This window comes from Bombina bombina, chromosome 8, assembly GCF_027579735.1.
Source record: "Bombina bombina isolate aBomBom1 chromosome 8, aBomBom1.pri, whole genome shotgun sequence".
Taxonomy (NCBI): Eukaryota; Metazoa; Chordata; class Amphibia; order Anura; family Bombinatoridae; genus Bombina; species Bombina bombina.
In genome coordinates this window covers 270,682,010-270,708,624 of record NC_069506.1, presented here as the reverse complement: position 1 = coordinate 270,708,624, position 26,615 = coordinate 270,682,010, and the positions used below count along the sequence as shown (strand labels likewise).

At 43.3% G+C, this 26,615-nt stretch overlaps 1 long non-coding RNA gene across 1 annotated transcript in view; it reads right to left on the bottom strand.

Annotated features, from left to right (window-relative positions):
* Window positions 1-16,598: 16,598 nt before the first annotated feature.
* Window positions 16,599-26,615, bottom strand: part of LOC128639137 (uncharacterized) — a 60,875-nt gene continuing 50,858 nt past the window's right edge. Inside the window, exon 3 of the long non-coding RNA XR_008399145.1 lies at window positions 16,599-16,797. This is a non-coding gene — a long non-coding RNA (uncharacterized LOC128639137). The remainder of the gene's footprint in view (window positions 16,798-26,615) is intronic.

Genomic DNA, 26,615 nt, shown 5'->3' with positions numbered 1-26,615 from the left:
GCACGACTATCTCCTGGTTAATGTTTTTGTTAGAAACAACTTTTGGAAGAAAACCAGGTTTAGTACGTAAAACCACCTTATCTGCATGGAACACCAGATAAGGAGGAGAACACTGCAGAGCAGATAATTCTGAAACTCTTCTAGCGGAAGAAATTGCAGCCAAAAACAAAACTTTCCAAGATAATAACTTAATATCAACGGAATGTAAGGGTTCAAACGGAACCCCCTGAAGAACTGAAAGAACTAAGTTGAGACTCCAAGGAGGAGTCAAAGGTTTGTAAACAGGCTTGATTCTAACCAGAGCCTGAACAAAGGCTTGAACATCTGGCACAGCTGCCAGCTCTTTGTGAAGTAACACAGACAAGGCAGAAATCTGTCCCTTCAAGGAACTTGCAGATAATCCTTTCTCCAATCCTTCTTGAAGAAAGGATAGAATCCTAGGAATCTTTACCTTGTCCCAAGGGAATCCTTTAGATTCACACCAACAGATATATTTTTTCCATATTTTGTGGTAAATTTTTCTAGTTACAGGCTTTCTGGCCTGAACAAGAGTATCAATAACAGAATCTGAGAACCCTCGCTTTGATAAGATCAAGCGTTCAATCTCCAAGCAGTCAGCTGGAGTAGGACCAGATTCGGATGTTCGAACGGACCTTGAACAAGAAGGTCTCGTCTCAAAGGTAGCTTCCATGGTGAAGCCGATGACATATTCACCAGATCTGCCTACCAAGTCCTGCGTGGTTACGCAGGAGCTATCAAGATCACCTACGCCCTCTCCTGATTGATCCTGGCTACCAGCCTGGGGATGAGAGGAAACGGCGGGAATACATAAGCTAGGTTGAAGGTCCAAGGTGCTACTAGTGCATCTACTAGAGTCGCCTTGGGATCCCTGGATCTGGACCCGTAGCAAGGAACCTTGAAGTTCTGACGAGAGGCCATCAGATCCATGTCTGGAATGCCCCACAGTTGAGTGATTTGGGCAAAGATTTCCGGATGGAGTTCCCACACCCCCGGATGCAATGTCTGACGAATCAGAAAATCCGCTTCCCAAGTTTCCACTCCTGGGATGTGGATTGCAGACAGGTGGCAGGAGCGAGTCTCCGCCCATTGAATGATTTTGGTCACTTCTTCCATCGCCAGGGAACTCCTTGTTCCCCCCTGATGGTTGATGTACGCAACAGTCGTCATGTTGTCTGATTGAAACCGTATGAACTTGGCCCTCGCTAGCTGAGGCCAAGCCTTGAGAGCATTGAATATCGCTCTCAGTTCCAGAATATTTATCGGTAGAAGAGATTCTTCCCGAGACCAAAGACCCTGAGCTTTCAGGGATCCCCAGACCGCGCCCCAGCCCATCAGACTGGCGTCGGTCGTGACAATGACCCACTCTGGTCTGCGGGAGGTCACCCCTAGCGACAGGTTGTCCAGGGACAGCCACCAACGGAGTGAGTCTCTGGTCCTCTGATTTACTTGTATCTTCGGAGACAAGTCTGTATAGTCCCCATTCCACTGACTGAGCATACACAATTGAAATGGTCTTAGATGAATGCGCGCAAAAGGAACTATGTCCATTGCCGCTACCATCAAACCTATCACTTCCATGCACTGTGCTATGGAAGGAAGAAGAACGGAAGGAAGTATCCGACAAGAGTTTAGAAGTTTTGTTTTTCTGGTCTCTGTCAGAAAAATCCTCATTTCTAAGGAGTCTATTATTGTTCCCAAGAAGGGAACTCTTGTCGACTGAGATAGAGAACTCTTTTCCACGTTCACTTACCATCCGTGAGATCTGAGAAAGGCCAGGACTATGTCCGTGTGAGCCTTTGCTTGAGGAAGGGACGACGCTTGAATCAGAATGTCGTCCAAGTAAGGTACTACAGCAATGCCCCTTGGTCTTAGCACCGCCAGAAGGGACCCTAGTACCATTGTGAAAATCCTTGGAACAGTGGCTAAACCGAAAGGAAGCGCCACGAACTGGTAATGCTTGTCCAGGAATGCGAACCTTAGGAACCGATGATGTTCCTTGTGGACAGGAATATGTAGATACGCATCCTTTAAATCCACTGTGGTCAAGAATTGACCTTTCTGGATGGAAGGATTGTTCGAATGGTTTCCATTTTGGACGATGGAACCTTGAGAAACTTGTTTAGGATCTTGAGATCTAAGATTGGTCTGAACGTTCCCTCTTTTTTGGGAACTACGAACAGATTGGAGTAGAACCCCATCCCTCGTTCTTTTAATGGAACAGGATGAATCACTTCCAGAAGATAACCTTGGAAGACTATTTCTAGCGCCCAAGGATCCAGAACATCTCTTGCCCAAGCCTGAGTGAAGAGAGAGAGTCTGCCCCCCACCAAATCCGGTCCCGGATCGGGGACCCGCATCTCATGCTGTCTTGGGAGCAGTGGCAGGTTTCTTGGCCTGCTTTCCTTTGTTCCAGCCTTGCCTTGGTCTCCAGGCTGGATTGGCTTGAGAAGTATTACCCTCCTGCTTAGAGGACGTAGCACTTGGGGCTGGTCCGTTTCTGCGAAAGGGACGAAAATTAGGTTTATTTTTGGCCTTGAAAGACCTATTCTGAGGAAGGGCGTGGCCCTTGCCCCCAGTGATATCAGAGATAAACTCTTTCAAGTCAGGGCCAAACAGTGTTTTCCCCTTGAAAGGAATGTCAAACAATTTGTTCTTGGAAGACGCATCCGCTGACCAAGATTTTAACCAAAGCGCTCTGCGCGCCACAATAGCAAACCCAGAAGTTTTCGCCGCTAACCTAGCCAATTGCAAGGTGGCGTCTAGGGTGAAAGAATTAGCCAATTTAAGAGCACGAATTCTGTCCATAATCTCCTCATAAGAAGAAGAATTACTAATAATCGCCTTTTCTAGCTCATCACACCAGAAACACGCGGCTGTAGTGACAGGGACAATGCATGCAATTGGTTGTAGAAGGTAACCTTGCTGAACAAACATCTTTTTTAGCAAACCTTCTAATTTTTTATCCATAGGATCTTGGAAAGCACAACTATCTTCTATGGGTATAGTGGTGCGCTTGTTTAGAGTAGAAACCGCCCCCTCGACCTTGGGGACTGTCTGCCATAAGTCCTTTCTGGGGTCGACTGTAGGAAACAATTTTTTAAATATGGGGGGAGGTACGAAAGGTACACCGGGCCTGTCCCATTCTTTATTAACAATGTACGCCACCCGCTTGAGTATAGGAAAAGCTTCGGGGGGCCCCGGGGCCTCTAGGAACTTGTCCATTTTACATAGTGTTTCTGGAATGACCAGATAATCACAATCATCCAAATTGGATAACACCTCCTTAAGCAGAGCGCGGAGATGTTCCAACTTAAATTTAAAAGTAATCACATCAGGTTCAGCTTGTTGAGAAATTTTTCCTGAATCTGAAATTTCTCCCTCAGACAAAACCTCCCTGGCCCCCTCAGACTGGTGTAGGGGCCCTTCAGAAACAATATCATCAGCGGCCTCATGCTCTTCAGTATTTTCTAAAACAGAGCAGTCGCGCTTTCGCTGATAAGTGGGCATATTGGCTAAAATGTTTTTGCATAGTAAGGAGTATTGGCGCGCTAGATGTACTAGGGGCCTCCTGTATGGGCAAAACTGGTGTAGACGAAGGAGGGGATGATGCAGTACCATGCTTACTCCCCTCACTTGAGGAATCATCTTGGGCATCATTTTTACTAAATTTATTTAAATGAGAAGGAACCTTGGCTTCCCCACAGTCAGAACACAATCTATCTGGTAGTTCAGACATGTTAAACAGGCATAAACTTGATAACAAAGCACAAAAAACGTTTTAAAATAAAACCGTTACTGTCACTTTAAATTTTAAACCGAACACACTTTATTACTGCAATTGCGAAAAAGTATGAAGGAATTGTTCAAAATTCACCAAAATTTCACCACAGTGTCTTAAAGCCTTAAAAGTATTGCACACCAAATTTGGAAGCTTTAACCCTTAAAATAACGGAACCGGAGCCGTTTTTATATTTAACCCCTTTACAGTCCCTGGAATCTGCTTTGCTGAGACCCAACCAAGCCCAAAGGGGAATACGATACCAAATAATGCCTTCAGAAAGACTTTTCTATGTATCAGAGCTCCACACACATGCAGCTGCATGTCATGCTGTTCTCAAAAACAAGTGCGCCATACCGGCGCGAAAATGAGGCTCTGACTATGATTAGGGAAAGCCCCAATAGAATAAAGTGTCTAAAACAGTGCCTGCCGATATTATTTTACAAAAAATACCCAGATTAAATGATTCCTCAAGGCTAAATATGTGTAAATATGATCGATTTAGCCCAGAAAATGTCTACAGTCTTAATAAGCCCTTGTGAAGCCCTTATTTACTGTGTGAATAAAAATGGCTTACCGGATCCCATAGGGAAAATGACAGCTTCCAGCATTACATCGTCTTGTTAGAATGTGTCATACCTCAAGCAGCAAAAGACTGCTCACTGTTCCCCCAACTGAAGTTAATTCCTCTCAACAGTCCTGTGTGGAACAGCCATGGATTTTAGTAACGGTTGCTAAAATCATTTTCCTCATACAAACAGAAATCTTCATCTCTTTTCTGTTTCAGAGTAAATAGTACATACCAGCACTATTTTAAAATAACAAACTCTTGATTGAATAATAAAAACTACAGTTAAACACTAAAAAACTCTAAGCCATCTCCGTGGAGATGTTGCCTGTACAACGGCAAAGAGAATGACTGGGGTAGGCGGAGCCTAGGAGGGATCATGTGACCAGCTTTGCTGGGCTCTTTGCCATTTCCTGTTGGGGAAGAGAATATCCCACAAGTAAGGATGACGCCGTGGACCGGACACACCTATGTTGGAGAAAAGTGTACTGTGCCTTTGAGAAGTAAAAACGCAACAATTTTTTTCCCAAACTGCAGTAGAAACGTTTAAAACTGCTAATCGATTATATATAACAATTCAATTTGACCAAAAATTATTGCAACCTATAAGTAAAGGTGAAATTACCCTCTAAGAGACATTTTAATTAAAAAATATATATCTTAACAATGAAAATGACCCCTGCACCTCGCCACAGCTCTGCCTACCTGCCCTCAGGGTACTGAAAATTGACTCGACAACAATCCGGTAGCTGGAAAACAACTTTAGGCCCCACCAGAGTTAATGTCTGTTGCCTTCTTAGTGAGAGAAAACTGCGCGTCTGAGCACACGAAATAGGCCCGCCCATCATGGACGTCGCCTCAACATAACTGCCTAACCGCATGGGAAGCGGTTTGAAAAAGAAAAGCCATGTGGTCCCCTGTACATGTAATCATCTAACAAATAACTGCAGCCCTACTGACCTTAAATATAAATATATACATGTCAAGCTGCCTCTCCCAGTGTCAAGCCCCAATACAGATATGCAAACCGTAATAGCAATATGTATAAAACACAGGAATTTCAGTAACACCCTCAGTGATAGAGGTCTACTGCTTACCCCTTCCCTAGCAGGGAAAGATGTCAGCCAGTTCTGATATAACAAGTCTCCTCAGAAATAAAAGACTTAACATACCTCAATGCTGCTTGTAGCATGACACCGTTCTCCACACTGAAGATTTCTCTTGCACTACCTTCAGAAGTTCTGTGGGAACCAAAATAGATCTTAGTTACGTCTGCTAAGATCATCAACCTCAGGGCATAAAAATTTCTTCATTCCATTTCTCCCTGAGGAAAATAGTACTCACCGGTACCATTTTAAAATAAACTTCTTGATTGAAGGATCTAAAACTAACACCTCACTTTACCTCTTCCTATTACTAACACAGCCAAAGAGAATGACTGGGGGTGGAGGGAAGGGAGGAGATATATATATATATTTATATACACATAAATACAGCTCTGCTGTGGTGCTCTTTGCCACTTACTGTTAGCAGAGGATAAATCCCACAAGGATGAAATCCGTGGACTCGTCATATCTTGTAGAAGAAACAACTATTTCCTGATTGATGTTACGGTTAGACACCACCTTGTGGGAAAAACCCCAACCCAGTGCAAAGTACAGCCTTATCCGCATGAAAAACCAGATAAGGAGGATCACATTGCAGGGCAGCTAGTTCAGATACTTCATCCTTTACTTGTGGGATACAATACCAAAGCTACAGGACAAGACAGATGGTTAAACAGAAGGCACCACTGCTTGAAGAACTTTTCTCCCAAAAATAGCCCCCGAAGAAGCAAAAGTATCAAATTTGGAAAAGGTATGAAGCGAAGACCAAGTCGCAGCCTTACAAATCTGTTCAACAGAAGCATTTTTAAAAGCCCATGTGGAAGCCACCGCTCTAGTAGAGTGAGCTGTAATCCTTTCAGGAGGCTGCTGTCCAGCAGTCTCGTATGCCAAACGGATGATGCTTTTCAGCCAAAAAGAAAGAGGTAGCCGTAGCTTTTTGACCTCTACGTTTTCCAGAATAGACCACAAACAAAGAAGATGTTTGACGGAAATCTTTGGTTGCTTGCAAGTAAAACTTCAAAGCACGAACTACGTCCAAGTTGTGCAACAGAAGCTCCTCCTTAGGAGGAGGATCAGGACACAGAGAAGGAACAACAATTTCCTGATTGATATTCCTATTAGTAACAACCTTAGGAAGGAATCCAGGTTTGGTACGCAAAGCCCCCTAATCAGCATGGAAAACAAGATAAGGCAAGTCGCATTGCAATGCAGATAGTTCAGAAACTCTTCGAGCCGAAGAGATAGCAACTAAAAACAGAACTTTCCAAGATTGAACCTATACATTCCATAGATAACAATTTATGTAAGAACTTACCTGATAAATTAATTTCTTTCATATTAGCAAGAGTCCATGAGCTAGTGACGTATGGGATATACATTCCTACCAGGAGGGGTAAAGTTTCCCAAACCTCAAAATGCCTATAAATACACCCCTCACCACACCCACAAATCAGTTTAACGTATAGCCAAGAAGTGGGGTTATAAGAAAAAATGTGCGAAAGCATAAAAAATAAGGAATTGGAATAATTGTGCTTTATACAAAAAAATCAAAACCACCACAAAAAAAGGGTGGGCCTCATGGACTCTTGCTAATATGAAAGAAATGAATTTATCAGGTAAGTTCTTACATAAATTATGTTTTCTTTCATGTAATTAGCAAGAGTCCATGAGCTAGTGACGTATGGGATAATGACTACCCAAGATGTGGATCTTCCACGCAAGAGTCACTAGAGAGGGAGGGATAAAATAAAGACAGCCAATTCCGCTGAAAATAATCCACACCCAAAATAAAGTTTAAATCTTATAATGAAAAAAACTGAAATTATAAGCAGAAGAATCAAACTGAAACAGCTGCCTGAAGTACTTTTCTACCAAAAACTGCTTCAGAAGAAGAAAACACATCAAAATGGTAGAATTTAGTAAAAGTATGCAAAGAAGACCAAGTGGCTGCTTTGCAAATCTGATCAACCGAAGCTTCATTCCTAAACGCCCAAGAAGTAGAAACTGACCTAGTAGAATGAGCTGTAATCCTTTGAGGCGGAGTTTTACCCGACTCGACATAAGCATGATGAATTAAAGATTTCAACCAAGATGCCAAAGAAATGGCAGAGGCCTTCTGACCTTTCCTAGAACCGGAAAAGATAACAAATAGACTAGAAGTCTTTCGGAAAGTCTTAGTAGCTTCAACATATATTTCAAAGCACTAACTACATCCAAAGAATGCAATGATCTCTCCTTAGAATTCGGACATAATGAAGGAACCACAATTTCTCTACTAATGTTAGAATTCACAACCTTAGGTAAAAATTTAAAAGAAGTTCGCAACACCGCCTTATCCTGATGAAAAATCAGAAAAGGAGACTCACAAGAAAGAGCAGATAATTCAGAAACTCTTCTAGCAGAAGAGATGGCCAAAAGAAACAAAACTTTCCAAGAAAGTAATTTAATGTCCAATGAATGCATAGGTTCAAACGGAGGAGCTTGAAGAGCCCCCAGAACCAAATTCAAACTCCAAGGAGAAGAAATGGACTTAATGACAGGTTTTATACGAACCAAAGCTTGTACAAAACAATGAATATCAGGCAGATTAGCAATATTTCTGTGAAAAAGAACAGAAAGAGCAGAGATTTGTCCTTTCAAGGAACTTGCAGACAAACCTTTATCCAAACCATCCTGAAGAAACTGTAAAATTCTCGGAATTCTAAAAGAATGCCAGGAAAAATGATGAGAAAGACACCAAGAAATGTAAGTCTTCCAGACTCTATAATATATCTTCCTAGATACAGATTTACGAGCCTGTAACATAGTATTAATCACAGAGTCAGAGAAACCTCTATGACTGAGAATCAAGCGTTCAATCTCCATACCTTCAAATTTAAGGATTTGAGATCCTGATGGAAAAAAGGACCTGATTTGTGGGTGTGGTGAGGGGTGTATTTATAGGCATTTTGAGGTTTGGGAAACTTTGCTCCTCCTGGTAGGAATGTATATCCCATACGTCACTAGCTCATGGACTCTTGCTAATTACATGAAAGAAAAGTAATTGTAAAATGTCTCTTGAATTAATTGGTTTCCTTTTGTCTTAGTCTAACATAGAAATGTAGTAATAAAAAGGTGCATTGCTCATACGAACATCTTACATTCAGAGATAAACAGCTTTGCAGACAGTGAAAAGCTAGGGAACGAGCTTGCAAAAATCTCAGAGCCAGACAACAATCAATGCACTACTGCATATTTGATTGTTGTCTTCAAACAGCACTTTGCTCTGGATGTACTGTTAAGGAAAACTTATACAATGCAGCCAGAGAACAGCTCTGTTTAAAAAGAACAGCCTAATGTGGAGCAGCGCTGAAAAGTGCTAACAGTTCCTGTTCTTTCTGCAGACATGCTGCATTTTTTGCGATGACATCTCAGATCACTATGTTCTGCCTTGGGGGTGTTAGGAAATTGTGAGGTAGTCCTTGCTTTGTTTCCTAACTGCTTAAAAGCCACCACTACTCTATTGAAGAGACCAAACTTCACCTCCTCCATTGACAGAGGCAAAGAGAATGACTGGGGATTATGGGTAGGGGAGTGATACAACAGCTTTGCTGTGGTGCTCTTTGCCGCCTCCTGCTGGCTAGGAGTGATATTCCCACTAGTAATTAAATGACGTTGTGGACTCTACACATCTTAGGAAAGAAACTGGGGAATGGGTTATAAAGGGATTTATGTATCTTTCAAAACAATAAATTATATTGTAGACTTTCCCTTTAATAAAGGATTACTTGTTTTCACAGTCTGTCTTTGGTTTGTTTTTTCTGTGTTCTAAAATGCAAATGCTAGTCTATATTTATTTAAAAACAGCATCTATTGCCTTTCTGAGTACAGTACTGTACTATATTTTGATATAAAACTACCTTTAGGTTGCATGTATAAGCTGTATTAAGACATGTAACTGTTTTCAAAAGAAAATGTTGCCAGCTGGGTGGCATTAGTAGCTGGGTGGGGGGCAGTGTAATACTTTCTACTATATAATTTTTAACTATACAAATAAATTATATTTTTAATACTGGCTAATGATTTTAGCTTAATGTTGGCTACAAAGGGTTTGGGGAGAACACTGTAAATATTGCCTAAATGATGTTAAGATGTAGTTTACACTTGCTTCCAATCACTCTCGAAAACTGTCCCATTTTACAGATGCAAATCCAAACCTTTTCTGTTCCCAAGCAGTTTGGATAAAGGATTTTCTACCTGTAGCAGTAAATTTGAAAATTATATAGTCTATCTGAATTGTGAAATAAATTTTTGTCCCTTTAAAAACTGCTCAATTCTCAGAGCTAAATTACATGAAAATGGAGTAAAATAATGAAAACATAATGCAAAGTTGTTTCATTATGCATAACTAAATATTTTATATAAAAATCTTGAAGGTGTTTACTTTCCCTTTAAAGAGACATAAAACCTATTTTTATTTTTTGAGGCTTAAAGGGTCTGATCCCAAAGATGAGGTGGCAGGAAAGCAATTAGATACAATTCTGTGAAAAGAGGAATCCCCAAACCCTGTAGAGTAGAGAACCATGCACTGAATGGGAGTCAATAGGGTGGAGAAGGGGCTGTTTACTTAAAGGGATACTAAATCAATTTTTTTCTTTCATGATGCAATTTTAAGCAACTTTCCCATTTATTCATTTGATCAATTTTCTTTGTTCTTTCGGTATCTTTATTTGAAAAAGCAGGAATGTAAGCTTAAGAGCCGGCCCATCTTTGGTTCAGCAACTGGGTAGCGCTTGCGAATTGGTGGCTAAATGTAGCCACCAATCAAGCAAGCGCTACCCAGGTGCTGTACCAAAGATAGGCCGGCTTTTTCGCTTACATTCCTGCTTTTTCAAATAAAGGTACCAAGAGTACAAAGAAAAACTGATAAAAGGAGTAAATGAGAAAGTTGCTTAAAATTGCATCATGAAAGTTGCATGCTCTATTTAAAACATGAAAGAAACAAAACAGAATTTATGTTAACCTGATAAATTTCTTTCTCCTACGGTGTATCCGGTCCACGGCTTCATCCTTATTTGTGGGATATTCTCAATCCCTACAGGAAGTGGCAAAAAGAGCACACAGCAAAGCTGTCCATATAGCTCCCTTCAGGCTCCGCCCCCCCAGTCATTCGACCGACGGTTAGGAGAAAAAGGAGAACCATAGGGTGCGGTGGTGACTGTAGTTTATAAAAATAAATTTAAACCTGACTAAAATGCCAGGGTGGGCCGTGGACCGGATACACCGTAGGAGAAAATTTTTTATCAGGTAAACATAAATTCTGTTTTCTCCTACATTGGTGTATCCGGTCAACGGCTTCATCCTTACTTGTGGGAACCAATACCAAAGCTTTAGGACACGGATGAAGGGAGAGAACAAGTCAGGTAACCTAAACGGAAGGCACCAGTGCTTGTAAAACCTTTCTCCCAAAAATAGCCTCCGAAGAAGCAAAAGTATCGAATTTGTAAAATTTGGCAAATGTATGCAGTGAAGACCAAGTCGCTGCCTTACAGATCTGTTCAACAGAAGCCTCATTCTTGAAAGCCCAAGTGGAAGCCACAGCTCTAGTAGAGTGAGCTGTAATTCGTTCAGGAGGCTGCCTTCCAGCAGTCTCATAAGCCAACCGGATGATGCTTTTCAGCCAGAAAGACAGAGAGGTCGCAGTCGCCTTTTGACCTCTCCTCTTACCAGAATAGACGACAAACAAGGACGAAGTTTGTCTGAAATCTTTAGTTGCTTTTAGGTAAAACTTCAAAGCACGAACCACATCGAGATTGTGTAACAGACGTTCCTTGTTAGAAGCTGGCTTAGGACACAGAGAAGGAACAACTATTTCCTGGTTAATATTCTTATTGGAAACCACTTTTGGAAGAAAACCAGGTTTGGTACGTAAAACGACCTTATCTGTATGAAACACCAGATAGGGTGAATTACACTGCAAAGCAGACAATTCAGAAACTCTTCTAGCGGAAGAGATAGCAACCAAAAACAAAACTTTCCAAGATAGTAACTTAATATCTATGGAATGTAGAGGTTCAAACGGAACCCCCTGAAGAACTGAAAGAACTAGATTTAGACTCCATGGAGGAGCCACAGGTCTGTAGACAGGCTTGATTCTGACTAAAGCCTGCACAAACACCTGAAGATCTAGCATTGCTGCCAGACGTTTGTGTAACAAAACAGACAGAGCTGATATCTGTCCTTTTAAGGAACTAGCTGACAAACCTTTCTCCAATCCTTCTTGGAGAAAAGCTAAAATCCTTGGAATCCCAATCTTACTCCATGAGTAACCCTTGGATTCGCACCAACAAAGATATTTCCGCCATATCTTATGGTAAATTTTCCTAGTGACAGGCTTTCTAGCCTGAATCAGGGTATCTATAACTGAATCCGAAAACCCACGCTTAGCTAGAATCAAGCGTTCAATCTCCAAGGAGTCAGTTGCAGAGAGACTAGGTTTGGATGTACGAATGGACCTTGAATTAGAAGGTCCTGCCTCAAAGGTAGCTTCCATGGTGGAACCGATGACATATTCACCAGGTCTGCATACCAGGTCCTGCGTGGCCACGCAGGAGCTATCAGAATTACCAAAGCCTTCTCCTGTTTGATCCTGGCTACTAGCCGTGGGAGAAGAGGAAACGGTGGAAAGACATAAGCTAGATTGAACGACCAAGGCGCTGCTAAGGCATCTACCAGTGTCGCCTTGGGATCCCTGGACCTGGACCCGTAACGTGGAACTTTGGAGTTCTGACGCGACGCCATCAGATCCAGATCCGGAATGCCCATAGTTGAGTTAACTGGGCAAAAACCTCCAGGTGAAGTTCCCACTCCCCCGGATGGAAAGTCTGACGACTCGGATAATCCGCTTACCAGTTGTCCACTCCTGGGATGTGAATTGCTGATAGATGGCAGGAGCGATCCTCTGCCCATTTGATGATCTTGGATACCTCTCTCATCGCCAGGGAACTCTTCGTTCCCCCCTGATGATTGATGTACGCTACAGTTGTCCGACTGAAATCTGATGAATCTGGCCTCCGCTAGTTGAGGCCATGCCTGGAGCGCATTGAATATCGCTCTCAATTCCAATATGTTTATCGGGAGAAGAGATTCTTCCCGAGACCATAGACCCTGAGCCTTCAGGGACTCCCAGACTGCGCCCCAGCCCAAAAGACTGGCGTCGGTCGTGACGATGATCCACTCCGGTCTGCGGAAACTCATTCCCTGAGACAGGTGATCTAGAGACAGCCACCAGAGGAGTGAGTCTCTGGTTTTCTGGTTCATTTGAATCTGGGGAGACAAATCTGCATAATCCCCATTCCACTGTTTGAGCATGCACAGTGCAATGGTCTTAAATGAATTCGAGCAAAAGGAACCACGTCCATTGCCGCAACCATTAGTCCTATTACCTCCATGCACTGAGCTATGGAGGGCTGAGGAATGGATTGAGGAATGGATTGAAGAACTCGAAAAGCGTTCAGAAGCTTTAACTTCCTGACCTCTGTCAGAAAGATCTTCATTTCTACGGAGTCTACTATTGTTCCCAGAAAGGGAACCCTTGTGGACGGGGACAGGGAACTTTTTTCTATGTTCACCTTCCACCCGTGAGATCTGAGAAAGGCTAAAACAATGTCTGTATGAGCCCTTGCTTTGGGAAGGGACGACGCTTGTATTAGAATGTCGTCTAGGTAAGGTGCTACTGCAATGCCCCTCAGCCTTAGCACCACTAGAAGGGACCCTAGCACCTTTGTGAAAATTCTGGGAGCAGTGGCTAAACCGAACGGAAGAGCCACAAACTGGTAATGTTTGTCCAGAACGGCGAACCTCAGGAACCGATGGTGATCTTTGTGGATAGGAATATGCAGGTACGCATCCTTTAAGTCCACGGTAGTCATGTATTGACCCTCCTGGATCGTTGGTAAAATTGTCCGAATGGTTTCCATTTTGAATGATGGAACTGAGGAATTTGTTTAGGATTTTTAAGTCCAGAATTGGCCTGAAAGTTCCTTCTTTTTTGGAAACTACAAACAGGTTTGAGTAAAAACCCAGTCCTTGTTCCGCTGTTGGAACTGGGTGTATCACTCCCATCTTTAATAGGTCTTCTATGCAACGTAAGAATGCCTGTCTCTTTATCTGGTCTAAAGATAAGCAAGACATGTGCAACCTTCCCCTTGGTCCTTGAACTCTAGAAGATACCCCTGAGAAACAATTTCTAGTGCCCAGGGGTCCGGAACATCTCTTGCCCAAGCCTGAGCAAAGAGAGAAAGTCTGCCCCCTACTAGATCCGGTCCCGGATCGGGGGCTACCCGTTCATGCTGTCTTGGTAGCAGCAGCAGCAGGCTTCTTGGCCTGTTTGCCCTTGTTCCAGCCTTGCAATGGCTTCCATGCTGGTTTGGGCTGGGATGCGTTACCCTCTTGCCTAGTAGCTGTAGAGGTGGAAGTCGGTCTGTTCCTGAAATTGCGAAAGGAACGAAAATTAGACTTATTTTTAGCCTTGAAAGGTCTATCCTGTGGAAGGGCATGGCCCTTTCCCCCAGTGATATCTGAAATAATTTCCTTCAACTCTGGCCCAAATAGGGTCTTAACCTTGAAAGGAATATTAAGTAATTTTGTTTTGGACGACACATCCGCCGACCAAGAATTTAACCAAAGCGCTCTGCGCGCCACAATTGCAAAACCAGAATTTTTCGCCGCTAATTTAGCTAACTGGAAAGCGGCGTCTGTAATGAAAGAATTAGCCAACTTCAGGGCGTGAATTCTGTCCATGACTTCATCATAAGAAGTCTCCTTTTGGAGCGAGTTTTCTAGTTCCTCAAACCAAAAAGCCGCTGCAGTGGTTACAGGAATAATGCAAGAAATTGGTTGAAGAAGAAAACCTTGTTGAACAAAGATTTTCTTAAGTAAACCTTCTAATTTTTTATCCATAGGATCTTTGAAAGCGCAACTGTCTTCTATTGGTATAGTCGTGCGCTTAGCTAGCGTTGAAACGGCCCCCTCTACCTTAGGGACCGTCTGCCATGCGTCCCTTCTAGGGTCAACAATTGGGAACATTTTCTTAAATATAGGAGGGGGAACAAAGGGTACACCTGGCTTCTCCTACTCCTTAGTCACGATATCCGCCACCCTCTTAGGTATCGGAAATGCATCAGTGTGTACTGGGACCTCTAAGAATTTGTCCATTTTACACAATTTTTCAGGGATCACCAAAGGATCACAATCATGAAGTGTAGCTAGGACCTCCTTAAGTAGGGCGCGGAGGTGTTCTAGCTTAAATTTAAATGCTATGGCATCAGGCTCTGCCTGCTGAGAAACTTTCCCTGTGTCAGAAATTTCTCCCTCAGAAAGGCCCTCCCTCACCGCTAAGTCAGATTGATGTGAGGGCACTACAGATAAATTATCCTCTGTGTCAGCTTGCTCATTTTCTGTGTTTAAAACTGAGCAATCACGCTTCCTAGGAAAAGCTGGCAGTTTGGATAAAAATGCTGAGAGAGAATTATCCATTACTGTCGCTAACTGTTGCATAGTAATCGCAATTGGTGTGTTAGATGTACTGGGCATCGCTTGCGCGGGCATAGCTGGTGTTGACACAGAAGGGGAGGATAGCGAGCTATCTTCACACCCTTCAGCTAAAGAATCATTTTGGGCTATATCTTTAAGTGTAATTGTACGGTCCTTAAGCTGTTTGGACGCTATAGCACATTTCACACATAAATTTAATGGGGGAACCACCTTGGCCTTTGAACATAGAGAACATAGGCTATCTGAAGGTTCAGACATGTTTAACAGACTTAAAAGTAACTTCAATGCAATAAAATTTATTTTTGACAAAAACGTTACTGTCTCTTTAAATAATAAAAGTGCACACTTTATTACTGAAACATCAAAAACACATCCGATTTTTATGAAATTTTCACCACAGTGTCATAATGCTTTGAAAAGGTTGCACACAAATTTTCAGACCAATTAACCCCTTAATGCCCAAACCGGAGCTAATAACAGCAGTTAACCGGTTAACACACTACAGTACTCTGCCACAGCTTGCCCTGTGGCTTTTACCTTCCTTAGGGTTATTTTGGTAAGAATATAAGCCTCCCTGGAGCCCTTCCTGATGCCTCCGGACTCCCATGTGAAGCTGCATGAACTGGCTAGTCAAAACAAGTGCACAATTAAGGCGCGAAAATGAGGCTTCCTTCCTCTGCATACCAGAGTGGAGGGGCCTTTCTGACTAGATTAGGTGTCCAACTAAGTGCCAGGCGCAAATTAATCCCCAAAAGTGTTTTAAGTTGATAAAAAAACACCTATTTAAGTTGAAAACTTGCTAAAAAGCAATCGATTAGCCCACAATAGTGTCAACCAGCATAAGCCCTTAAAATAAGCCATCCGTTTATTGCTGAATCTAATAACAATGGCTTACCTATCCCAGAGGGAATTTCTGACAGTCTTCTAGCATTACTGGGTCTTGTTAGAAAAATGACTGATCATACCTGAAGCAGTTAAGCCTGCAAACTGTTCCCCCCAACTTATGTTATCTGGTTTCAACAGTCCTGCGTGGGAACAGCAATGGATTTTAGTTACTGGTGCTAAAATCATAGTCCTCTTAGCAGAAATCTTCTTCACTTTCTGCTGCAGAGTAAATAGTACAAGCCGGCACTATTTTAAAATAACAAACTCTTGATAGAAGAAATAAAAAACTACAACTAACACCACATACTCTTTACCACCCCCGGGGAGATGCTACTAGTTAGAGCGGCAAAGAGAATGACTGGGGGGGCGGAGCCTGAGGGGAGCTATATGGACAGCTTTGCTGTGTGCTCTCTTTGCCACTTCCTGTAGGGATTGAGAATATCCCACAAGTAAGGATGAAGCCGTGGACCGGATACACCAATGTAGGAGAAATTGGGTTCAGTATCCCTATAAGTTTTCTCATTTTTAAAAGGGTAGCTTACTATTTACATACCTGTACAGAATTATCTTTGGCCTCATATGCTGTCATTATAAATATGAGATCTATACCGTAGTTTATAACAAAAAAAACTAATGGTTTCATCTTTAAAGAAAAAAGTGGGGGTGGGGATAAAGCCATAAACCAAAAAAACAAACAAACAGCTTTTCAAATATGGGATACTGACTTGTAGGTTAATGCTTATCCGTGCCCGATTCACTGTGGTACTCAGCAACATAAAGGCTTTTGTCGATACTGCTGGGTATGGGCTTTATCTCTGTCCCCAGTTGCTCTTCAATACTTTTAAGATTGAATCTGTCATCGTAGGTGATCAAGTTGATGGCAAGGCCAAGATGACCAAAGCGACCTAGAGAAGGATAATAAAATATTCTAAAAGGGTAACAGACTTAAATGTTATTTAATTACAGAAACAAAACATAATTACCTGATAAAAAATTTTTTGGAGGCATTCAGAGTCCACGAAAACCATTCACAACCTATAGGAAATACTTCACCTGGCCACCAAGAGGAGGCAAAGACACCCACACAGAGCATTAAATATCACTCCCACTTTCCCTACCCTTTCAGTAGCTCAAGACAAGGATAAGGAAAAGTAGAGAGGTAAAATGGGTACAGAGGTGCCAAAAGACTGTCACCACTACAATAATTTAGCCAGGAGGATAGTGCAACAGCTGTGGTTTTCTGACCCTTGCGCTTAAAAGAATGCAGGATAAACAAGGAAAAAGCTTGGCAAAACTCCTTGGTAGCATGAAACTAGCACGTCAAGGCTCTAACCACGTGCAGATTGTGTAACAGTCTCTCAGAGGAAGGAAGATTGGAACAAAGACAGGACAACAATTTCTTGATTAAATGGACACTAAGCCCAATTTTTTTCTTTCATGATTCAGATAGAGCATGCAATTTTAAGCTTTCTAATTTACTCCTATTATAAATATAATTTTCTTCGTTCACTTGTTATCTTTATTTGAAAAAGGAATCTAAGCTAAGGAGCCAGCAAATGTTTGGTTCAGGACCATGGATAGCATTTATTGGTGCTGTCCAATCAGCAAGGACAACCCAGGTTATGAACCAAAAATGTGCCGACTTCTAAACTTACATTCTTGCTTTTCAAATGAAGATAGAAAGAGAATGAAGAAAAATTAATAGGAGTAAATTAGAAAGTTGCTTAAAATTGTATGCTCTATTTAAATCATGAAAGAAAAAATTTGGGTTCAGGGTCCCTTTAATATTGTGAGTCGAAGACAACCTTAGGTAAAAACCCCATCTTTGTCCTCAGTACAGCCTTATCTGAATGAAACACTAAAAGGCCGGTCACATTGAAGGGCAGACAATTCAGACACCCTTCGGGCAGAAAAAAACATAATTTATGCTTACCTGATAAATTTGTTTCTCTTGTAGTGTATCCAGTCCACGGATCATCCATTACTTATGGGATATTAACTCCTCCCCAACAGGAAGTGCAAGAGGATTCACCCAGCAGAGCTGCTATATAGCTCCTCCCCTAACTGCCATTACCAGTCATTCGACCGAAAACATGCAGAGAAAGGAAAACCATAGGGTACAGTGGTGACTGTAGTTTAATGGAAAAATTACCTGCCTTAAAGTGACAGGGCGGGCCGTGGACTGGATACACTACAAGAGAAACAAATTTATCAGGTAAGCATAAATTATGTTTTCTCTTGTTAAGTGTATCCAGTCCACGGATCATCCATTACTTATGGGATACCAATACCAAAGCTAAAGTACACGGATGACGGGAGGGACAGGCAGGCTCTTTATACGGAAGGAACCACTGCCTGAAGAACCTTTCTCCCAAAAACAGCCTCCGAAGAAGCAAAAGTGTCAAATTTGTAAAATTTGGAAAAAGTATGAAGAGAAGACCAAGTTGCAGCCTTGCAAATCTGTTCAACAGAAGCCTCATTCTTAAAGGCCCAAGTGGAAGCCACAGCTCTAGTAGAATGTGCTGTAATTCTTTCAGGAGGCTGCTGTCCAGCAGTCTCATAGGCTAACCGTATTATGCTACGAAGCCAAAAGGAGAGAGAGGTAGCCGAAGCTTTTTGACCTCTCCTCTGACCAGAATAAACGACAAACAGGGAAGACGTTTGTCGAAAATCCTTAGTTGCCTGTAGATAAAATTTCAGGGCACGGACTACATCTAGATTGTGTAGCAGACGTTCCTTTTTCGAAGAAGGATTAGGACACAAAGATGTAACCACAATCTCTTGATTGATATTCCTGTTAGTGACCACCTTAGGTAGGAACCCAGGTTTAGTACGCAGAACTACCTTGTCTGAATGAAAAATCAGATAAGGAGAATCACAATGTAAGGCAGATAACTCAGAGACTCTTCGAGCCGAGGAAATCGCCATTAAAAACAGAACTTTCCAAGATAACAACTTGATATCAATGGAATGAAGGGGTTCAAACGGAACCCCCTGTAAAACATTAAGAACTAAGTTCAAACTCCATGGTGGAGCAACAGTTTTAAACACAGGCTTGATCCTAGCTAAAGCCTGACAAAAAGCTTGAACGTCCGGAACTTCTGACAGACGTTTGTGTAAAAGAATGGACAGAGCTGAAATCTGTCCCTTTAAGGAACTAGCGGATAAACCCTTTTCTAAACCTTCTTGTAGAAAAGACAATATCCTCGGAATCCTAACCTTACTCCATGAGTAACTCTTGGATTCGCACCAATATAAGTATTTGCGCCATATCTTATGGTAAATCTTTCTGGTAACAGGCTTCCTAGCCTGTATTAAGGTATCAATAACTGACTCAGAAAAACCACGTTTTGATAAAATCAAGCGTTCAATTTCCAAGCAGTCAGCTTCAGAGAAATTAGATTTTGATGTTTGAAGGGACCCTGGATCAGAAGGTCCTGTTTCAGAGGTAGCGACCAAGGTGGACAGGATGACATGTCCACTAGATCTGCATACCAAGTCCTGCGTGGCCATGCAGGCGTTATTAGAATCACTGATGCTCTCTCCTGTTTGATTCTGGCAATCAATCGAGGAAGCATCGGGAAGGGTGGAAACACATAAGCCATCCCGAAGGTCCAAGGTGCTGTCAAAGCATCTATCAGAACCGCTCCCGGATCCCTGGATCTGGACCTGTAACGAGGAAGCTTGGCGTTCTGTCGAGACGCCATGAGATCTATCTCTGGTTTGCCCCAACGTCGAAGTATTTGGGCAAAGACCTCCGGATGAAGTTCCCACTCCCCCGGACGAAAAGTCTGACGACTTAGGAAATCCGCCTCCCAGTTCTCCACTCCCGGGATGTGGATTGCTGACAGGTGGCAAGAGTGAGACTCTGCCCAGCGAATTATCTTTGATACTTCCATCATTGCTAGGGAGCTTCTTGTCCCTCCCTGATGGTTGATGTAAGCTACAGTCGTGATGTTGTCCGACTGAAACCTGATGAACCCCCGAGTTGTTAACTGGGGCCAAGCCAGAAGGGCATTGAGAACTGCTCTCAATTCCAGAATGTTTATTGGTAGGAGACTCTCCTCCTGATTCCATTGTCCCTGAGCCTTCAGAGAATTCCAGACAGCGCCCCAACCTAGTAGGCTGGCGTCTGTTGTTACAATTGTCCAGTCCGGCCTGCTGAATGGCATCCCCCTGGACAGATGTGGCCGAGAAAGCCACCATAGAAGAGAATTTCTGGTCTCTTGATCCAGATTCAGAGTAGGGGACAAGTCTGAGTAATCCCCATTCCACTGACTTAGCATGCACAATTGCAGCGGTTTGAGATGTAGACGTGCAAAGGGTACTATGTCCATTGCTGCTACCATTAAGCCGATCACCTCCATGCATTGAGCTACTGACGGGTGTTGAATGGAATGAAGGACACGGCATGCATTTTGAAGCTTTGTTAACCTGTCTTCTGTCAGGTAAATCTTCATTTCTACAGAATCTATAAGAGTCCCCAAGAAGGGAACTCTTGTGAGTGGAAAGAGAGAACTCTTCTTTTCGTTCACCTTCCATCCATGCGACCTTAGAAATGCCAGTACTAACTCTGTATGAAACTTGGCAGTTTGAAAGCTTGAAGCTTGTATCAGAATGTCGTCTAGGTACGGAGCTACCGCAATTCCTCGCGGTCTTAGTACCGCCAGAAGAGCACCCAGAACCTTTGTGAAGATTCTCGGAGCCGTAGCCAATCCGAATGGAAGAGCTACAAACTGGTAATGCCTGTCTAGAAAGGCAAACCTTAGATACCGGTAATGATCTTTGTGAATCGGTATGTGAAGGTAAGCATCCTTTAAATCCACTGTGGTCATGTACTGACCCTTTTGGATCATGGGTAAAATTGTCCGAATAGTTTCCATTTTGAACGATGGAACTCTTAGGAATTTGTTTAGGATCTTTAAATCCAAGATTGGCCTGAAAGTTCCCTCTTTTTTGGGAACCACAAACAGATTTGAGTAAAACCCTTGTCCTTGTTCCGACCGCGGAACCGGATGGATCACTCCCATTAATAAAAGATCTTGTACGCAGCGTAGAAACGCCTCTTTCTTTATTTGGTCTGTTGACAACCTTGACAGATGAAATCTCCCTCTTGGGGGAGAGAATTTGAAGTCTAGAAGGTATCCCTGAGATATGATCTCTAACGCCCAGGGATCCTGGACATCTCTTGCCCAAGCCTGGGCGAAGAGAGAAAGTCTGCCCCCCACTAGATCCGTTCCCGGATCGGGGGCCCTCGATTCATGCTGTCTTAGGGGCAGCAGCAGGTTTCCTGGCCTGCTTGCCCTTGTTCCAGGACTGGTTAGGTCTCCAGCCTTGTCTGTAGCGAGCAACAGCTGCTTCCTGTTTTGGTGCAGAGGAAGTTGATGCTGCTCCTGCTTTGAAATTACGAAAGGAACGAAAATTAGACTGTCTAGCCTTAGGTTTGGCTCTGTCTTGAGGCAGGGCATGGCCTTTACCTCCTGTAATGTCAGCGATAATTTCTTTCAACCTGGGCCCGAATAAGGTCTGCCCTTTGAAAGGTATATTAAGCAATTTAGATTTAGAAGTAACGTCAGCTGACCAGGATTTTAGCCACAGTGCTCTGCGTGCCTGAATGGCGAATCCGGAATTCTTAGCCGTAAGTTTAGTTAAATGTACTACGGCATCTGAAATAAATGAGTTAGCTAACTTAAGGGCTTTAAGCTTGTGTGTAATCTCATCTAATGGAGCTTATTCAAGTGTCTCTTCCAGAGACTCAAACCAAAATGCTGCTGCAGCTGTGACAGGCGCAATGCATGCAAGAGGTTGCAATATAAAACCTTGTTGAACAAACATTTTCTTAAGGTAACCCTCTAACTTTTTATCCATTGGATCTGAAAAGGCACAGCTATCCTCCACCGGGATAGTGGTACGCTTAGCTAAAGTAGAAACTGCTCCCTCCACCTTAGGGACCGTTTGCCATAAGTCCCGTGTGGTGGAGTCTATTGGAAACATCTTTCTAAATATCGGAGGGGGTGAGAACGGCACACCGGGTCTACCCCACTCCTTAGTAACAATTTCAGTAAGTCTCTTAGGTATAGGAAAAAACAGAATTTATGTTTACCTGATAAATTACTTTCTCCAACGGTGTGTCCGGTCCACGGCGTCATCCTTACTTGTGGGATATTCTCTTCCCCAACAGGAAATGGCAAAGAGCCCAGCAAAGCTGGTCACATGATCCCTCCTAGGCTCCGCCTACCCCAGTCATTCGACCGACGTTAAGGAGGAATATTTGCATAGGAGAAACCATATGGTACCGTGGTGACTGTAGTTAAAGAAAATAAATTATCAGACCTGATTAAAAAAAAAAAACCAGGGCGGGCCGTGGACCGGACACACCGTTGGAGAAAGTAATTTATCAGGTAAACATAAATTCTGTTTTCTCCAACATAGGTGTGTCCGGTCCACGGCGTCATCCTTACTTGTGGGAACCAATACCAAAGCTTTAGGACACGGATGAAGGGAGGGAGCAAATCAGGTCACCTAAATGGAAGGCACCACGGCTTGCAAAACCTTTCTCCCAAAAATAGCCTCAGAAGAAGCAAAAGTATCAAACTTGTAAAATTTGGTAAAAGTGTGCAGTGAAGACCAAGTCGCTGCCCTACATATCTGATCAACAGAAGCCTCGTTCTTGAAGGCCCATGTGGAAGCCACAGCCCTAGTGGAATGAGCTGTGATTCTTTCGGGAGGCTGCCGTCCGGCAGTCTCGTAAGCCAATCTGATGATGCTTTTAATCCAAAAAGAGAGAGAGGTAGAAGTTGCTTTTTGACCTCTCCTTTTACCAGAATAAACAACAAACAAGGAAGATGTTTGTCTAAAATCCTTTGTAGCATCTAAATAGAATTTTAGAGCGCGAACAACATCCAAATTGTGCAACAAACGTTCCTTCTTTGAAACTGGTTTCGGACACAGAGAAGGTACGATAATCTCCTGGTTAATGTTTTTGTTAGAAACAACTTTTGGAAGAAAACCAGGTTTAGTACGTAAAACCACCTTATCTGCATGGAACACCAGATAAGGAGGAGAACACTGCAGAGCAGATAATTCTGAAACTCTTCTAGCAGAAGAAATTGCAACTAAAAACAAAACTTTCCAAGATAATAACTTAATATCAACGGAATGCAAGGGTTCAAACGGAACCCCCTGAAGAACTGAAAGAACTAAATTGAGACTCCAAGGAGGAGTCAAAGGTTTGTAAACAGGCTTAATTCTAACCAGAGCCTGAACAAAGGCTTGAACATCTGGCACAGCAGCCAGTTTTTTGTGAAGTAACACCGACAAGGCAGAAATCTGTCCCTTCAGGGAACTTGCAGATAATCCTTTTTCCAATCCTTCTTGAAGGAAGGATAGAATCCTAGGAATCTTAACCTTGTCCCAAGAGAATCCTTTAGATTCACACCAACAGATATATTTTTTCCAAATTTTGTGGTAAATCTTTCTAGTTACAGGCTTTCTGGCCTGAACAAGAGTATCAATAACAGAATCTGAGAACCCTCGCTTCGATAAAATCAAGCGTTCAATCTCCAAGCAGTCAGCTGGAGTGAAACCAGATTCGGATGTTCGAACGGACCCTGAACAAGAAGGTCTCGTCTCAAAGGTAGCTTCCAAGGTGGAGCCGATGACATATTCACCAGATCTGCATACCAAGTCCTGCGTGGCCACGCAGGAGCTATCAAGATCACCGACGCCCTCTCCTGATTGATCCTGGCTACCAGCCTGGGGATGAGAGGAAACGGCGGGAACACATAAGCTAGTTTGAAGGTCCAAGGTGCTACTAGTGCATCCACTAGAGCCGCCTTGGGATCCCTGGATCTGGACCCGTAGCAAGGAACTTTGAAGTTCTGACGAGAGGCCATCAGATCCATGTCTGGAATGCCCCACAGCTGAGTGACTTGGGCAAAGATTTCCGGATGGAGTTCCCACTCCCCCGGATGCAATGTCTGACGACTCAGAAAATCCGCTTCCCAATTTTCCACTCCTGGGATGTGGATAGCAGACAGGTGGCAGGAGTGAGACTCCGCCCATAGAATGATTTTGGTCACTTCTTCCATCGCTAGGGAACTCCTTGTTCCCCCCTGATGGTTGATGTACGCAACAGTTGTCATGTTGTCTGATTGAAACCGTATGAACTTGGCCCTCGCTAGCTGAGGCCAAGCCTTGAGAGCATTGAATATCGCTCTTAGTTCCAGAATATTTATCGGTAGAAGAGATTCTTCCCGAGACCAAAGACCCTGAGCTTTCAGGGATCCCCAGACCGCGCCCCAGCCCATCAGACTGGCGTCGGTCGTGACAATGACCCACTCTGGTCTGCGGAATGTCATCCCTTGTGACAGGTTGTCCAGGGACAGCCACCAACGGAGTGAGTCTCTGGTCCTCTGATTTACTTGTATCTTCGGAGACAAGTCTGTATAGTCCCCATTCCACTGACTGAGCATGCACAGTTGTAATGGTCTTAGATGAATGCGCGCAAAAGGAACTATGTCCATTGCCGCTACCATCAACCCGATCACTTCCATGCACTGAGCTATGGAAGGAAGAGGAACGGAATGAAGTACCCGACAAGAGTCTAGAAGCTTTGTTTTTCTGGCCTCTGTCAGAAAAATCCTCATTTCTAAGGAGTCTATTATTGTTCCCAAGAAGGGAACCCTTGTTGACGGGGATAGAGAACTCTTTTCCACGTTCACTTTCCATCCGTGAGATCTGAGAAAGGCCAGGACAATGTCCGTGTGAGCCTTTGCTTGAGGAAGGGACGACGCTTGAATCAGAATGTCGTCCAAGTAAGGTACTACAGCAATGCCCCTTGGTCTTAGCACAGCTAGAAGGGACCCTAGTACCTTTGTGAAAATCCTTGGAGCAGTGGCTAATCCGAAAGGAAGCGCCACGAACTGGTAATGTTTGTCCAGGAATGCGAACCTTAGGAACCGATGATGTTCCTTGTGGATAGGAATATGTAGATACGCATCCTTTAAATCCACCGTGGTCATGAATTGACCTTCCTGGATGGAAGGAAGAATAGTTTGAATGGTTTCCATCTTGAACGATGCAACCTTGAGAAACTTGTTTAAGATCTTGAGATCTAAGATTGGTCTGAACGTTCCCTCTTTTTTGGGAACTATGAACAGATTGGAGTAGAACCCCATCCCTTGTTCTCTTAATGGAACAGGATGAATCACTCCCATTTTTAACAGGTCTTCTACACAATGTAAGAATGCCTGTCTTTTTATGTGGTCTGAAGACAACTGAGACCTGTGGAACCTCCCCCTTGGGGGAAGTCCCTTGAATTCCAGAAGATAACCTGGGGAGACTATTTCTAGCGCCCAAGGATCCAGAACATCTCTTGCCCAAGCCTGAGCGAAGAGAGAGAGTCTGCCCCCCACCAGATCCGGTCCCGGATCGGGGGCCAACATTTCATGCTGTCTTGGTAGCAGTGGCAGGTTTCTTGGCCTGCTTTCCCTTGTTCCAGCCTTGCATTGGTCTCCAAGCTGGCTTGGCTTGAGAAGTATTACCCTCTTGCTTAGAGGACGTAGCACCTTGGGCTGGTCCGTTTCTACGAAAGGGACGAAAATTAGGTTTATTTTTTGCCTTGAAAGGCCGATCCTGAGGAAGGGCGTGGCCCTTACCCCCAGTGATATCAGAGATAATCTCTTTCAAGTCAGGGCCAAACAGCGTTTTCCCCTTGAAAGGAATGTTAAGTAGCTTGTTCTTGGAAGACGCATCAGCCGACCAAGATTTCAACCAAAGCGCTCTGCGCGCCACAATAGCAAACCCAGAATTCTTAGCCGCTAACCTAGCCAATTGCAAAGTGGCGTCTAGGGTGAAAGAATTAGCCAATTTGAGAGCATTGATTCTGTCCATAATCTCCTCCAAAGGAGGAGAATCACTATCGACCGCTCTTATCAGATCATCGAACCAGAAACATGCGGCTGTAGCGACAGGGACAATGCATGAAATTGGTTGTAGAAGGTAACCTTGCTGAACAAACATTTTTTTAAGCAAACCTTCTAATTTTTTATCCATAGGATCTTTGAAAGCACAACTATCCTCTATGGGTATAGTGGTGCGTTTGTTTAAAGTGGAAACCGCTCCCTCGACCTTGGGGACTGTCTGCCATAAGTCCTTTCTGGGGTCGACCATAGGAAACAATTTTTTAAATATGGGGGGAGGGACGAAAGGAATACCGGGCCTTTCCCATTCTTTATTAACAATGTCCGCCACCCGCTTGGGTATAGGAAAAGCTTCTGGGAGCCCCGGCACCTCTAGGAACTTGTCCATTTTACAAAGTTTCTCTGGGATGACCAACTTGTCACAATCATCCAGAGTGGATAATACCTCCTTAAGCAGAATGCGGAGATGTTCCAACTTAAATTTAAATGCAATCACATCAGGTTCAGCCTGTTGAGAAATGTTCCCTGAATCAGTAATTTCTCCCTCAGACAAAACCTCCCTGGCCCCATCAGACTGGGTTAGGGGCCCTTCAGAAATATTATTATCAGCGTCGTCATGCTCTTCAGTATCTAAAACAGAGCAGCCGCGCTTACGCTGATAAGTGTTCATTTTGGCTAAAATGTTTTTGACAGAATTATCCATTACAGCCGTTAATTGTTGCATAGTAAGGAGTATTGGCGCGCTAGATGTACTAGGGGCCTCCTGAGTGGGCAAGACTCGTGTAGACGAAGGAGGGAAT